Raw genomic sequence first — 7,103 nt, 5'->3', positions numbered from 1 at the left:
CCACCCGGCCGGCCGCTGTCACCCGCGCGCGGCGCCCGGCGCCCAGCACGGCTGCAAACATCGCGGTCCAGACAGGCTTCAGCGCGCCCGCCCATTGGCCGCCGGCGCGGTCTCATGCAAATCACAAGCCAGCGCTCCCTGCCCATTGGCCAATTGTGAGCTCTATACAAATGAAGGAACGAGAAGACGCCCACGCCGCGATGTTGCGTGGAGACGGCCGAGGGCGGGGGCCCACCGGGCGGCTCGGCGGGCAGAGCATCGCGCCCCTTCCGCTTCTCCAAGCAGCCCCAGGCCTGTCTCTAGCCATCCCCCTTGCCTGGTTCTCCCTCTTACCAGTATTCTTCTAAATCCACCTGGCTACCTGCCTCGGATCCCTCCAGCTAGTCTTCCTCTTCACTCGCCTCTCCCCCGCGTCTGGGCGATAACTCTCTGCCTCTCTCCTAGCGGTTGCTGTTATTCCCGAAGCACCTAGGAGCCCTGCTTGCACAGCTCTGCACAGAAATGGGAAGGGAGACCAGCTCCAAATGCAAATCTGGTGTCTATGGGGCAGACAGGCTGGCTTGATCCTGTCCAGCTGCGGTGGCAGAATCCCCTAATGCAGAAGCAGTGACCAAGCAAAACTACTCCCTTACTGGTACGGTTTGTCTTGCTGGTGAAGGGTGGGTTTCACCAGGGCAGTACAAAGCACAACACTGCTAGCAAAGCTGCATCTGGACAAGGAGTGCTTTGCCCGCACAACTGACAGATTATATGATTAGTAAAGTGTTTCTAGAGCAGACCTGTCCAGGGGTCAACGACCGTATGGGATGCCTCTGTGATTTTTGTTCTTGGCATCATTTCTGTAACATGGTGAAAACAAGACAAGACCGTTCCAGAGCATCTAGGACTTGAGTTATTTATTAATAAAAATGTCTGAGGGATGGGACAACTGTGAAACTGCACCTGAATTTGAGGGTGGTCAAATTCTGAATGTCGGAAGGAACCAGATCATGCAGACTTAGTCTGCATAACAGGCAAAAACCAGTATCTCTGCTGGTGTGTTCAGAAATTAAGCCCAAAACCTTAGCTCGCCAATCATACTATACATTATTACTAACATAATAATAAACATTGTGGATAACATTAAATCCCACTAAAACTGGAAGGTGGGACTGCTGTTCTTCATTGATGATCATAATAGGAGACTCACAAAGGAACTTAATTTAACAACAGCTGTGTCAAGGCCCAAAAAAATGTCAGGGACCAAGGACATGTGAGTGAAGACATTTACGCTGACTACTGCTTTAGGAAGGTCCACATAACTGCATAAAAGAGGCAAAAAAAGAGCAAGGTTGCTGAGAGAAGCTCAGAGGAGCACCAGGGAAACACTGCAAAAGTGACCCTGAGAAAAAAACTTGGAGACAAAGACGTGGGGGCTGAGTTCCTGTTGAAAGAAGGTAAGGTAAGGTAAGGTTTGGTTTGGTTTGATTCCTCCAGTGTTTAAGGAAAGAGGGCATCCCTTTCAATTAACAGGATTCTATCAACAGGCACCTGATCCCACACCGATTTCTTCTCTTAAGTGGAAAAACCTGCAAACCTCTATTACATAACTGGGGGGGTGGGGCTGGTGCAGAAGCAGGATTCAGTTTTTAAAGAGTAATTTTCCCCTGCAGTGGAGGTGCTCAGAGGAAAGCAAACATGACCAGGAAGTAAATCAAGATCTCAAACACCTGGAGAGTTCACAAAAAAATTAACAAGAACTAGAGACTTTGCAAAAAAGAATGAATGCAATACCTGGACTCTTCCCAGAGATTTCTCAGACATAACCTAAGCGGAGTTGGGGGAGTAACTACAAAATGTCAAGCTGGGCAGCATTAAAGGTCCTAATTTAAACCCCCAGTTCAGAATGGTAAGGTGTATTGAAAGGTATGACCAGAAGCCTGATATCCCCAAAGGAAAACATTTTTCAGGAAGCAGGTGAGACTGAAAAGTTTTGGCCAACTTGGCATGTATTAACAGTAATTAACTGCAGGAAAATTGTGATGGCTTGGGTTTAAAAAAATGAATTCAAATGGGTTCTTTGCTTCCTTAATTATCCTCATAGCCCTTCTCTTTATTTGTTCTTATCTCATGAAAGGAGAATAAAAGAGGTTGGCTTGGTTAGCTGAACAAACCAGAGGTTGTTGACAGGAGATATTTATAATTATCAGAGAAGGGGAAGAACTCCATAAAATAAAGGATTATACTGGTACAAGATCAAATGGGTATAAGTTTGCCACGAATAAGTTTGTAACTGATGATTAGAAGCTCTCATCTAACTTCCATAGGAAAGGATTTATGAAGTAGTTTTCTCAACAGACTACTTCATAAATCAAATTATTTCAATACAGAGCCTGGTAACTTCAGGGAAAGGACAGTGTGACGATAAGACATGGGTGATGATCTTCAGCTTGGAAAATGAAGCTTTGGGTGTTCTGTTTACCAGCCTCCCCAAGAGGAGCTTGTGGCACTACAGTATATCTTGACTCATGATGTGGGCAGAATCTGGCTGGGAAAGGATGAAGCTAGAGAAAACTGGTCTCATGGCTTCCTGGCATTTAGATGTTGAGCACTGGTGTGGCTTTTGTTCTTAGGATGGTAGGCTTGTAGCATCTCAAAGATCTTAAGACAAGTTTGATATCTTTTTGAGGAATGCATTTAGATTACATAAAAGCCTATGGTTTATATGTGCAAGTCGAGAAGTCCTAATAGACTAGTTGGCCTTTCTGGATTAGTTTTCCTTCCCTTTTTCACTCTCCTTCAAAGGTCTAATAGGTTCACAATGTTTCTTTCACCATATTTTTTCCTGTTGTATTTAATCAATTAATCCCATGCCTCAGGACTCTGCTGTTAACGTAAGAGGCCAAAAAGAAATATTTTCAAACCACTCCCCCCCCCACCCCTTGAATGCATTACACAGCATGTGCACATGGCCATCTGTGCATTTCTTTCCTCTGAAGACAGCCACATCTAGAAATGGAAGTTTTGGTGGGAATGATGGCAAAGAGGGAGAGAGAATCTAGCAGCCATGCTAGGCTACATCTGTCATGCTTTCACATGCCTACCTTTCACTGCACAGCCTGCTCACTTCTCACTTTCAAACGTGCAGCTGCCACAGTGTGACGGGCTGCAGCTTGATGCTTTACTTCTGCCTGTCTTATTATGTGTCCATAGATTGACTGATCCAGATCTGGTACAAGCCACTAGGCACCATTACTACATGCAGTGCTTACTGTGGAGTTGCTTAATTTGCTTTGCAGTAAATGTCTCAGCATCTATACATGCAGGGCTGGTATAAACTAATAAACTCTGCAGCAGGGTAGTACTTGTAAGTACTATCCTGCTGTGGTGTCCTTAACTCTGCAACAGCACACCTGTGGACACTGACAGGGCTGGCTGGGGCACAAGAGTGCTTCAGTGCAGGGGCTGCCTGCTGGCTAACCCCACACTGGAGCACCCTCGTGCCCCAGCCAGCCCCTCCATGGCACATTGAGCAGAGTCTGAGTAGCACCAGGCTGATGCCCTGGGCCTCCTACTAGCTGGGGCTGTTCCAACCCAGCTCAACAAGCTTCAGTCCCAGGCACACAAGTAAATGTGGTGCCTGGGAGCAATAAACTCCAGTGCGATATATACTGGAGTTTATTACACTGCATTAATATGCACGTGTAAATATGCCTACCATCATATAGTTTAGAGCCAGACAGCAATTTGAGCTGGCCAGAGCACAACTAAGACCTTTGTAAGTGCAGAGCTGTATCTAAAGTATACACTAGAAAGGGATTTTACTGTGGTTAAATGTAATTTGTGGCTGGTTAGAAACAGCAATGAATTCAGTTTCTAATATAAGGGAAATTGGCAATAATATAAAAATTAAGGGAAGTAGTTCAATTAAATGATGATTCTATAGAAACTGGCCTTTAAAAATAAGAACTCATATTTATAAGATGGGCCACAATTTGAATGTCACAAGCACCTAATGAATGTGCCTCAGTTTGTTTTGGAATGTGAGAGATGGTGAGTTGAAGAAGCAAAGATTAGAGATGTAGGAGCAGCTCCACAGTTTCTATTTTAGATCTGGGCTTTTAAACACTAATTACCAGAGTTTGGCAACTGTGTGTATAATAAGAACTGTGGAATGGATGAGGACTGTGACACTGGCTCAAAGACTGCACTTACTAGACCAGGCACATCTTAAAAAGCTAGAGAACAGGGGCTCCCAAACTGAACAAGTTAATTGGCCACAGCTGTAGGCAGAAGTGAGGCACATGCATCTGCCCAGGAGCTGGGAAAATGGGGTTTGACCATTGTATCCCTGGAATTTCTCCCAGAAATCTGCCTGGCTGAGAAGGTTAATGAACTAATAGTCTATCTGGATTTTGCTGTGGCTAATACTGTGAAATACATACCAGAAAGTGTCATCAAAACTCAGGCTGTGGAAATTCCCTTCAAAGATGTGGCTAGGGTGAATCAAATTATTTATAGGCAACTGGTTTACAGTGAACAACTTGTCCTGCCCTCCAGGCCTGAAACCAGAGTAGCAGCTACATGCTGTGATAGTTTTCTAAGAAAATTAAGGTGGGTAATGGTTGCTGACAAATATCAAATATTACTAAATGGAATAATGGTGAATCCAAAAAATGCTGCTCAAAGAAAATTTCAAGAGCAGAGCGAGTTCAAATGAGACCCATACCAGCAGAGTGCTGTACATTTAAATGTGGAGGAGCAGAATGGTCTCAGATTTTCTGGTTGGACATCTGGAGCAACTGTGATCCAACAAAGGTGTAGTTTGTCCTGCCTTGACCCTGGGGGAGGAGGGGTTGGGGAAAGTATTGTCCATTAAACAACTGCCTCCACATTTAAAGGAGGACAGTGGAAAACAGTATGAGAGGCGTAAGTTAAGTGAAACTTTTGCACTTCACCATGGTTCTGGTTAAGAAAAATTATGACAACACCAGATGTTAAGTGTGTATAATACAAAGCTAAATTAAATAACTTTTAAAGGATTCTTACCCACCTTACCTACTGGAATTCAGGGTGTTCCCCACTGGATCTTAAAAATGGAAATGTAGCTGAATAACAAGGTGAAATTACTTTCAGGGAAGCAAGGTCTTTGGAGATTAAAAACTGTTTTTCTGGTTTGTGCAATGTACCCACTACATTTTGGAGCCTAATGGAGAAGGTATTGAATGGCATGCCACTCAGCCCGTGTGCTATACCTAGATAATATCCTGGTGCATGCTAAAGCCTTTGTACACAAGCTGTTATGCTTACAAATGATTCATGATAAACTGAAAGCTGCCAAGGAACTGCAATCGATTTGATACAGTAGTTTACCTTAGGCACACAGTGAGCAGGGAACTGCCACCGACAGAAAGGCTCTCACAAGATATTCAGAGTTCTGTAAGGGTCTATTGTACTATAGGAAATTTTATTTTTTTATGGATTGCCCTGCACTGCAAGTCTTCAGGCATCAGCAGGGTGTGATATAGCAAATGAAGAGTTCTAAAAGCAACTGTGATTGTTCCTATGTACACCTGTGTTTCAATACTTTTCATATTTGGACAGACTCTGAATGCGTTAGCACTTGCAGTTGGAGGGCAGTATTGAGACGAGAACATGCAACACTTGGGAGTAGGGTGACAAGCAAAAGTGTTATGTTCTCTTAAGAAAATACTGCACCATCCTGAGACAGTTCCTGGCAGTACTTAACTCCATAAAACATTTCAGCACTACCTGTATAGGAGAAAGTCTTTTAAGGACAGACTATGAATCCCTGCACTGACCCTTTAAATAGAGAAGTAATAACTTTTGAGGTTGGAAAAAATGTGGTGCTATGACTTTGCAACTAGACTGAGCACAAAAACAAGCACAGTAATGGTGATTCCTGTGTAAATGGCCTGTTTGGGGAGACTAACAGTAGATGCTGCCCTGATCAGAACAAGGAATTGGTCATCTCTGACTTTCTGTGAGTAGCTGCCTCTCTTCTCCCAACTTGCAGAAGTGAAAACGTTCTTGGTTCATCCACTGGAATAGCAGATGTGGGTTCACCGCAACAGGCTCCAGATCTATTACTTGAAGCACAGTTTTCCCACAGAAGATGACAGTTAAAGTCTTCTGGTCCTAGAAGGAAAGTTTGGAGTTTAAAGATGAAATACTATAGAGGTGAGGAAAGGAAACAACAAATGATGGATACACATGCACAGAAAGAGATTCTGGTGCCTGTCATGAATTTAAAATTTCTGGACATTTTGGGATTGGAAAAAAAAATTAACCCATATAAGAGAAAATGTCTGTTAGGTGAAATGCAGTCAGGATGTAGGGAGGGTGATGCCTGTGTTGCAATCAGGGCTGGACACAGGCATGGGTGAACCAGGCAGCTGCCCAGGTTCTGGACAGAAAGGAGGCCTGAAAATGGTAAATTGTTATTATCATTATTTTCATCATCTCTGACGAAGGGGGTGGCTAATACTAAAAGTTTTAGTATTAGCCACCCCCAGGCTGCCAGGAGTCTAGGTATGGTGCTAATTGCAATGAAGGGTCCTCTATGACTGGGAGACCCCCATTTGATTGTATCCTGGGAAGGAGAGGGTGATTGGACCACTGCCTGACATGGAGCCTGCAGATCACTATTTGCTGGTGGTTGCACCTTATTCAACAAAATGGCCTGAAGCGTACTCAAAAAGAAGCCAGGAGACTGCGACAGTAGAAGTTGCAGGTAACTAATTCTGCAGCAGACTTGGAATCACAGGCTTCATCACGTTTATGAGATTCTAGGGACTTCCTAAACACTCACAACTCTGAACATCCCACAGCTGATGGGGAGGATGGAAAAAGGTGACTAGAGAGCTGAAGGATCAGCTGACGGACTTTGTAAAACAGCTCTACAGGGAACATGGCACCAGGATCTCCTATTCCTTTTCATGGCATAGAACAGAAATTGGTGAGAATACAAAGAGCACTCCAGCTGTCTTCACATTTAGGCATAAGCCAACAACAGCAGCAAACCTCATGAATGCGGCTCCAGAGGAGGAACAAATGGACCTGGACCATTTAAAAAAAAAAAAAAAACAGCTGAAAAAGCTTGT

This window comes from Crocodylus porosus, unplaced genomic scaffold (assembly GCF_001723895.1).
Source record: "Crocodylus porosus isolate Cpor-Errol unplaced genomic scaffold, CroPor_comp1, whole genome shotgun sequence".
NCBI classification, from domain to species: domain Eukaryota; kingdom Metazoa; phylum Chordata; order Crocodylia; family Crocodylidae; genus Crocodylus; species Crocodylus porosus.
This window is presented reverse-complemented; position numbering follows the sequence as displayed.